The sequence below is a fragment of the Urtica dioica genome, chromosome 4 (assembly GCF_054948205.1).
Source record: "Urtica dioica subsp. dioica isolate 48M chromosome 4, U.dioica_male_clone48M_v1_H2, whole genome shotgun sequence".
Lineage (NCBI taxonomy): Eukaryota > Viridiplantae > Streptophyta > Magnoliopsida > Rosales > Urticaceae > Urtica > Urtica dioica.
In genome coordinates this window covers 18,076,602-18,085,902 of record NC_142759.1, presented here as the reverse complement: position 1 = coordinate 18,085,902, position 9,301 = coordinate 18,076,602, and positions in this window count along the sequence as shown.

Sequence of the window (9,301 nt, the reverse complement as noted above, 5' to 3'; positions counted from 1 at the left end):
TTTTTGTTTCAAATACTTGCTCCTGGAAGTCATTTCTAACCTATCAGTTATAATTTTCTCTTCATTCATGTCGTGTCTATTGAATTGAATTAAAAACCCAAAAAAACGTAAATCCAAACCCATCTGACTCTCTTTCTCCCTCTCTCTCTGTGCGGTAGCTCCAATCGATCTCGTTTTTCCCCTCTCTCTCACTGCCTTCGTCTTTCTCCGCCGGAGAGCTTTCCTCAGCCGCGAACCGACGCCGTAGTTCTAAATTCTTCCTTGAGAAAAGTGCGAGTTTGTGACACTCACAACACCGATTGGGCTCGCCACCAAATGAAAACTCAATGCTCGAGTTTGAGGCCGACCATCACTCTTCCGAAGCGTCTCCAACACCTTAAGACCAGCGTCGCCGACAATGACTCCTCTCCCACCTCCGTCGATTATTCATCCATGAAATCGTAATATTCCTTTATTATCTACTTTATTCCTTAAAAAAAGAAACCTAATTACGCCCCGTTTTGAGTTTTGACACAACATAAGTGTTTTTTCGGCGGAGGCTTGCGAGACAATCGGGGGCGAAGCTTGTGAAATGGACATGTACCCGGAAGTGAAAATCGAATCTCCTCCGAAAAAACCCACAGCTGCTTCCGAGCCAGTTGATCGAGAGTATCTTCAGTTCGACGATCAAAAGATGTAAGATTAGTATTTACCTCTCCACTAACAAACACAATCTCGTCTTGTCTGTGTACGTGAATCGACATTTCAAATGCAGGGTTTTCCCATGAGAGGCATGTGATGATCTTGGCAGGGAGTTCACTTATCATTGTTTCTTTGTCCTCTTTTGCTCAAAATTTGAGGAACAAATTTCTTGGATATTGATTTAAAATATGAAAATAATTTGGGGCTTTTCTTCTAGGGGTTGAGCTAAATTTGGGATTTTTATTTTCCGTTCACATAGGCCCGAAGTGTATTGATTTAAAAGTTTGATAAAAAAAAAAATTGATGAATATTTATTGGCAGGTATCTGGAAGAAGTAATACAGTTGTGAAATTGGTTTCGTTTTCGCTCAAGACAATCTGATCCCGTCTATGAGGTCGCGCCACAGTTTCCTACGTTGTAAGTCTATCGATGATGATGATGATCTAATCAAGTACTGGATATTGTTTTGTTTCAAACTGATAGTTTCCTTGAGAACTACATTGCTTTGTTTCATTCCCATTTTGAAAGCATGATTTACAAGTTGGACTGATATCTGATTAGGATCAGAAGTTCATTTGCTTTATCGTGTGAAGACGTTGATAAGATGATTCTCTGGAATTCGAATTCTTTGATAAATAGTGTTACTGATTTTTTTTATTAATAATAATAAATATTAATCAAAGTTATGTAACTAAACTGTAAAAGAAACATTGGAGAAATATTTATCAATATTTTCTAAACTGTAGAAGAAATAAATATTTGCGCTCAGGTCATAAAATGTCCAACTCTAGAAGAAGAAAAAAATAGTTCGAGTCTTTGATGTGCTTTTCTTAGAATTCAACCAAAGTACCGTCATGTCCTGTCCAGGAATTTTACATTTGGTCGTAAAAAAATGTTCAAAATCAAGCTAGGTGTGACCCTTCTCTGTTTTGAATTCGTTTTAGGTATCAAAAGTGAGCTCACTTCTTGGCAGAGCTGGTACGGTCGGCCTCGGAAAAGCTATAGAAGTTTTGGACACGCTTGGTAGTAGTATGACAGGTTCGAGCCTCGGGAGCGGTTTTACCTCCGGATAACGAAAAAAGGGAACTAAATCTCAATCCTTGCTTTTGAAGTTGCTAACACGGCTGTGAAAGGTTCCAATATAATGGAATCCCTTTCAAAAGATAACATAAGACGTTTAAAAAAAGAGGTCTTGATATCAGAAGGAGTCCAAAACTTGGTGTCACGAGATATGGATGAGCTCCTAATCCCTGCCTCAGACAAGAGGTTGATAAGCTTATAAAATATATTTTTTTTTTATTACCATTATCCTCTTTTTTTTATTCCTTGATTTTGTGAATGGAGAATTAATTTATTTTACGCGGTTTTGACAGAGATGAATTGAGAGTATACTCCGGCGAAGTGGTACGGTTGTAAAGATCCTCAGTGGCACAATTTTGATCGATATTTTGAGAAGTAAATCTTATCTATTTATTCTCGGTCAATCGCTTCTTTTTATATATTTGTAACAATTATTTTCATAAACCTTTAGATTTAACAGAGTACCTTTTATGTCTCTTTTTTCATAAATTTTATTTTTTTTTGTTTTTTAATACGATACTTGTTTTATATTTCTTATTAACACTTTAATGTATGTTAGTTAAGATAATCTAATTAATTAAAAAAAAAAAATTTCAAATAAAACTATAATAACCACGTGCGTAGCACGTGTTACTATCTAGTATATATATATATATATATTCAAATTAGCTATTTCTCAAAGATTCTTAAAATATTACTATTTTGAAATCTCAACTCATTAGTTCGTATAATAATTTGTCAACATCCATACTTGCCTCGTTCAATTTAGTCAGTAGCTAACATCTTCTAACTTGCATATAGCAAGTTCAAGTGCCCTCAATTTAACACGCAAAGCTAATTCGAGGAAGCCTAATTAATGTTTTAAAAAGATTCAGCGAATTGCACGTAATAGTGTATGATTACCACTAATACCCTCGAGGTTTTTTCTTTCTTTCTTCTTTCGTTGTAAAGTCTAAGTAAATGTCCAGATAATCTCTATATTTTCTTAAAATTTGCCTAGAGTTCTGGTCCACTTGTTGATTTGGGCAACTTCAATTTTACACTTTGTTCTATTAATGTAGGACTTTAGATTAGAATTGGACTTCGTCTTCCCGGGTAGGAAAATGCAATTAATATGCAACCATGTAATGTGTGGTTAAGAAAATTCCGTATACATCATCGATTTCCTATCAAATAAGTGTATCAATTTTTAAAAGATACATTTTATTAGCAGGAATAAATTCGATATAGAACTTTTGTGAAAATTACTATATATATATATATATATATATATATATATTGTTACGGGATAAAGTAGTCAGATACCGAGTAGGTTAGTAGGACTCCCGAGCAGAATGAAGAATCCAGCATCAAGCTCAGGTAGAATAGACCTAAGGGCTGTCCATTGAAAATGAACGAACTGTTCATAAGACAAGAACGAAACCTACCGATCAGAACTTCGGAGAGAAGAGAAGATCGTGGGTCAAAGACTAGTCAAACCAAAAGAAAACATGTTTCAAATACTTAAACGCACACCTTGACGGTTCAGAAGTCGTGCAAAGATTAATAACCGTCCACCTCAGCGAGAGGGAAGCAGCAGTTACCTAAAAACCGTCTAGAACGTGAGACTGATCACCCCACGTTCCCCAGAATAACCGTCGGAGCCCACGACCACGAAGCTACACCAGACAAGTATGAATAGGAACTCTTAGAGAACTTTTACTTACCTTTTTTTCACTCAGAACCTCTAGAAAACATTGCTCTCTTGTATTAGATTCGTCTGTATAAAGAGAAAGTCTTGCCTAAATCATCTCTGTACTCGGAGTCCTCGTACTCGGAGTCCTCGTACTCGGAGTCTGTGTATTTTCGTGAGATATTGTTGTACTAATTTTACAGGTCAACAGTTGGCGCTAGAAGGAGGGGGAAACAGCTGAAGAATATGGCTAGTTCGTCCACCCCGATCACTGTCCCCAACCAGGAGACGGAGATAGAACATCACAATCGCACTTTGCCTCTCACCCTGGAAGAAATAGCTGAACTTCTCCCGGAACCTAGTCTCGAAGAACAATTCAGACAGATGCAAGAGCGTCTTTCGGTCTTAGAGGCGAACAACAGGGAGCTGAAGAGAAGGCTGCAGGCGAAGAAAGTCACACTGCGAAGCGCGGTAGTGATCCCAGATGAAGAACCCTCACACCGATCAGGGAAAGAACCTATCGGACAGGATCCGCAGGTTAAGAAATCTCGGAAACATGCTAAAGATCGGTATGAGAGGAAGGAAGATGACTCTGAATCCGAGAAGGAGCAGTCCAGTCAGGAAAAGATTCCTGATCGGTACCAGCCTACTATGGACAAGGGTCATTCAAACACTTTAAGAAATAGCATGATAAGCTCGGAAACTGAAGACAGCGCGAGCACCAACAAAACAAATTTTAGAAGATTGGACCGTCGAATCGAAGAGGTGGCCCTAGGTCAGAAGGAGTCTATCCCGAAAATTGGAGAAGCTGTCTCCCCTTTCACAGCACGCGTGTTAGAACACCCGTTGCCTGATCGTTTCAGGATGCCAAGCATCCCAATATACGATGGAAAGACCGACCCGGGAGACCATCTAGACACATTTTCTTCCTGGATGCTGTTGCAAGGGGCAGGACCAGAAGTTAGTGCAGAGCGTTCTCTATCACTCTAACTGGCTCAGCCAAAAGGTGGTATAGAAAACTAAAGCCAAACTCCATAGGATCCTGGAAGCAGTTATCCAGAAAATTCATGGAACAGTTTGTCGGCTCCAGCTCGGGGAAAACTCCCAAAGAAAGGCTGCTAGCGGTGAGACAAGCCCATGACGAATCATTGAAGATTTTATTAATCGCTACTCGGAGCAAGCTCTTCAGGTGGACGATCTGAATGAAGACTTTAAGCTCTTTGGGATCTCCTCCGGCGTCCGAACCGAATCAGAGTTCTGGTAGTCACTTCAGAAGACTAGTCCAAAGGACTACAACGATTTCCTGAAGAGAGCTCAGAAATATATCAACGCGGAGGAAGCAAGGTTGGCGGCAAGAAAAGCAAAGCCACCAAAGAGTTACCGAGAAGTGCACAGGGAGCGACATTCTGAGGATAATCGCCCACCGACACCGAAGAAGAGCCGGTCTGGAGCAGGACCTCTGAAGCCTTTTTCCAGTAAGTTTGATAAATATCATAAACTCAATACCCCGATCGAGGAGATATTTAGTCTTACACAGGACAAAGAAGATTTCCCTAAGCCAATGTCGATCAAGAAAGATATTTCAAGGAGAGATAAAACAAAATATTGTGCTTTCCACGCGGACATCGACCACCGCACTGCTGACTGTTTCAACCTCAAAGAAGCTATAGAAGCTTTGATTCGAAGAGGAGCATTGAAGAAGTTCAAGGCCGAACACGGGGATCAAGAGGAACAAAAAGGTGAAGCGTATGCAGAAATCTCACTCATAGTCGGAGGACCGCATGTGGGAGGAACTTCAAGGAGTGCTCAAAAGAGCTATGTAAGAGAGGCCTACGCGGGACCCCGACAAATCTTGTTTACAGCCGAACAAAGGCCCAACTTCACAGCAGAAAATGCTCGGTGGGTAATGTTCCCTCACAACGATCCACTAGTCATATCAGCTCTTATCGAAAACAGGAACGTACACCGAATATTGGTGGATACTGGGAGCGCTGTTGACGTGCTCTATGAAGACACATTCAACAAAATGGGTCTTAAGCAAGACGCATTAGCTCATTCTCCTGAAAATCTCTATGGTTTCACGAGAGACTCAATCCAGCCTAAGGGAGTAGTCCCACTCCCAATAACTGTAGGAGAGAACCCGAGGAGTAAAACCACTAACACAACGTGGGTGGTGGTTCCCGAAAAATCTTCGTTCAACGCAATCATTGGCAGGCCAACGTTGCAGTCCCTCGGGGCTATCGCTTCTGTGGAATATTTGAAGATGAAGTTTCCTACCGAGCACGGGGTAGGCGAAGTAGTCGGAACTCAGGCTATCGCAAGAAGCTGTTATGCAAATTATCTCAAAGAGAGTCAGGACAAAGATGTCCACAAAGTTATGATGATCGACTCGGATTTCGACCCACGCCTTCCGAGCCGAGAAGAAAGTGGCCCAGGAGATGAAGTCGAGGAAATCACTCCGGATCCGAAACAACCTGAGAAGAAACTCAAGATTGGAAAATATCTTGAATCAGGTACCAAAAATAACTTAATTACTCTTTTGTCTAATAGCTTAGACATATTTGCCTGGTCACAATCCGACATGACGGGGATAGATCCTCAAATAGCGTGTCATAGGTTAAATATAGATCCTAAAGAAAAACCTATTAGACAAAAGAGAAGGGCTTTAAACTCCGAAAGGTATATAGCCTTAAAAGAAGAAGTAGATAAACTAATTTCTAACGGGTCAATAAAGGAAACTAAATATCCAAAATGGGTAGCCAATCCCGTCCTGGTCAAGAAACCTAACGGGAAATGGAGAACTTGTGTGGATTTTACGGATCTTAACAAGGCTTGCCCAAAAGATAGTTTCCCTATGCCGAGAATAGATCAATTAGTAGACGCCACAACAGGCCATGAAATTTTAAGCTTCATGGATGCCTACTCTGGCTACAATCAAATCCCTATGTATGGTCCCGACCAGGATCACACGGCATTTATAACTGACCGAGGACTATACTGCTACACAGTAATGCCCTTTGGATTAAAAAATGCTGGAGCAACATATCAAAGATTAGTAAATCGTATGTTCGCTGAATTACTCGGGATTACGATGGAAGCATATACATTGATGATTCGCTGGTTAAAAGCCGAAAAATAAATGAACATACGGACGATCTTAGAAGATCATTCGAACTTTTAAGGCAATATCGCATGAAATTGAATCCTCTAAAATGTACGTTCGGTGTCTCTGCGGGTAAATTCTTAGGTTTCATTGTTCATGAACGAGGCATCGAAGTAAATCCAGAGAAGATCACAGCCTTATGGAACATGACACCACCGCGGAACGTAAAAGAAGTGCAAAAGTTGACATGGTGCATAGCTGCATTAAGCCGTTTTATTTCAAGGTCAACCGATCGAAGTATTCACTTCTTTAATGCGCTCAGAGGCTCCAAAGAGTTTGAATGGACCAAGCAATGCAATGAAAGTTTCGAGTCTCTGAAAGAACACTTGGCATGGCCTCCTACTTTAAGAAAAGTACAGGAAGGAGAGCCCCTGGAAATTTACTTAGCCGTATCGGAGCATGCAGTGAGTTCAGCGTTAATCAAGAATGAGGGAAAACACCAGGTCCCGATTTATTATACTTCGTGACGTCTCAACGAGGCGGAAGGAAGATACCCGGAACTCGAAAAACTAGCCTTCGCCCTCATCACCGCTTCTCGGAAGCTGAAACACTATTTCCTCGCGCATCCGATTACAGTCCTTACCAATTTCCCGCTACGCCAGGTGCTGCAAAAACTTGATGTGTCCGGAAGGCTAATGAAATGGTCGATCGAGCTGACACAATATGATATACGCTTCAGCCCCCGACCAGCAATCAAAGGACAGGCAGTAGCTGATTTCATTGCAGAATTCACGTACAGACCAGTTGATTTCCCAATTTGGGACATGTACGTAGACGGAGCGGCCAACGAAAAGGGATCCGGAGTCGGGATTGCGCTATCCATTCCGGAAGGAGACAAGGTAAAATTCGCTTTAAAATTCGATTTCAATGCTTCAAACAATGAAGCTGAGTACGAAGCTATGATACATGGGCTACAAATAGCAAAAGATTTAGAAATCAATAAGCTCAAAGTATATTCGGATTCTCAGTTAATTGTTAATCAAATGACATTTGAGTTTCAGGCAAAAGGCAAAAAGATGTCGCTATATGCCGAGAAAGCCAGAAACCTGGCGAACGAATTCGAACTTTGCGAAATCACCCAAGTCCCCAGAGCCATGAACGAAGAGGCCGATGCGTTAGCAAAGTTTGCCACCCAAGGAACCGACTCGGAGTCAATCCCAGTCATCAAAATTGGGCAACCTAGCATTGAGCAGGCTCCCCACGTGCTTCAGGTCGATCAGCGAAAGTCATGGCAAACTCCGATCAGGGAATACTTGCAGCACGGAACCCTGCCCAAAGATAAAAATGAGGCTAGAAGCTTGAAATTCAGAGATGCTCGGTATTTCTTAGAAGGTCAAAGTCTCTACAAAAGAGGATTTTCTCAAGCTCTCCTCAAATGCCTAGACGAAGACGAAGCTGAATACACTCTCAAAGAGATCCATGAAGGGATATGCGGAAGTCACATCGGATGCGAAGCATTGGCACAAAAGATCATCCGGCAAGGACTCTACTGGCCAACGCTAAAAGCCGACGCTTGGCACATGACACAAAAATGCATCAAATGCCAGAAGTTCTCTAACATCCCGAGGCTCCCTCCTAATCCACTCATCTCCCTCTCATGCCCGATCCCATTCGCAGAATGGGGGATAGATCTAATCGGAGCTTTGCCAACAGGCCGAGGAGGGTGCAGGTACGCGATTGTAGCCATCGATTATTTTTCAAAATGGGTTGAAGCCGAGCCCTTAAACAAAATAACCGCTCATGCAATTGAGAAATTTGTATGGAAGAATATTATTACTCGGTTTAGGATACCAGTCAAAATTGTATCCGACCACGGAACTCAATTTGACTGCAATTCCTTCAAAAGTTTTTGTGAAAAATATGGCATTAACAAGGTTTTTTCTACTCCAGTCAGACCACAATCCAACGGATTGGTGGAGGCCGTCAACAAAACAATAAAGCACGGCCTAAAGACGAAGTTAGACGAACAGAAGTCAGAGTGGGTGGATATGCTCCAAGAAGTCCTCTGGTCATACAGAACCACCGAACACTCCGCAACTGGCGAAACGCCTTTCTCCCTCGCATACGGTTCCGATGCGGTCATCCCGACCGACGTCATGATACCAACAGTAAAAAGAGAAAATTACTCAACAGAGGTAAACAACGACATTTTAAATATTAGCCTAGACTTGCTAGAAGAAAAAAGAGAAAAAGCCAGATTAAGAAATCTCGCTAACCAACAAAAAGTTACTCGGTATTTCAACAGGAAAGTCCGACCAAGATCTTTCAAAGTCGGCGACAAAGTCCTCAGAAGAGTTTTTCTCCACACCAAAATCCACCAGGAGGGAGCCTTCAACGCAAACTTGGAAGGACCCTATATCATCCGAGAAGACTTCGGAAACGGGGCATACCGACTACAACAGTTGAGCGGTGATATGGAGAAAAACCCCTGGAATGCCGAGCACCTTCGCCAATTCTACGTTTAAGTGTTTCAATTTTTAAAACTTTCAAAAAGCGGCTTGGTCGCATGTATTGTGTTTACAATTTCAAAAAGCGGCTTGGTCGCATGTATTGTGTTTGCAATTTCAAAAAGCGGCTTGGTCGCACGTACTTGTGATTGTCAGAAGTTATTTACTTTTTGTTTCTCTACTCAGTGTTTAATCACATGGTTTTTACATTTCACGGCAAAATAAACTAGGCGGCAGGATAATTAGCAAACAGTTGTT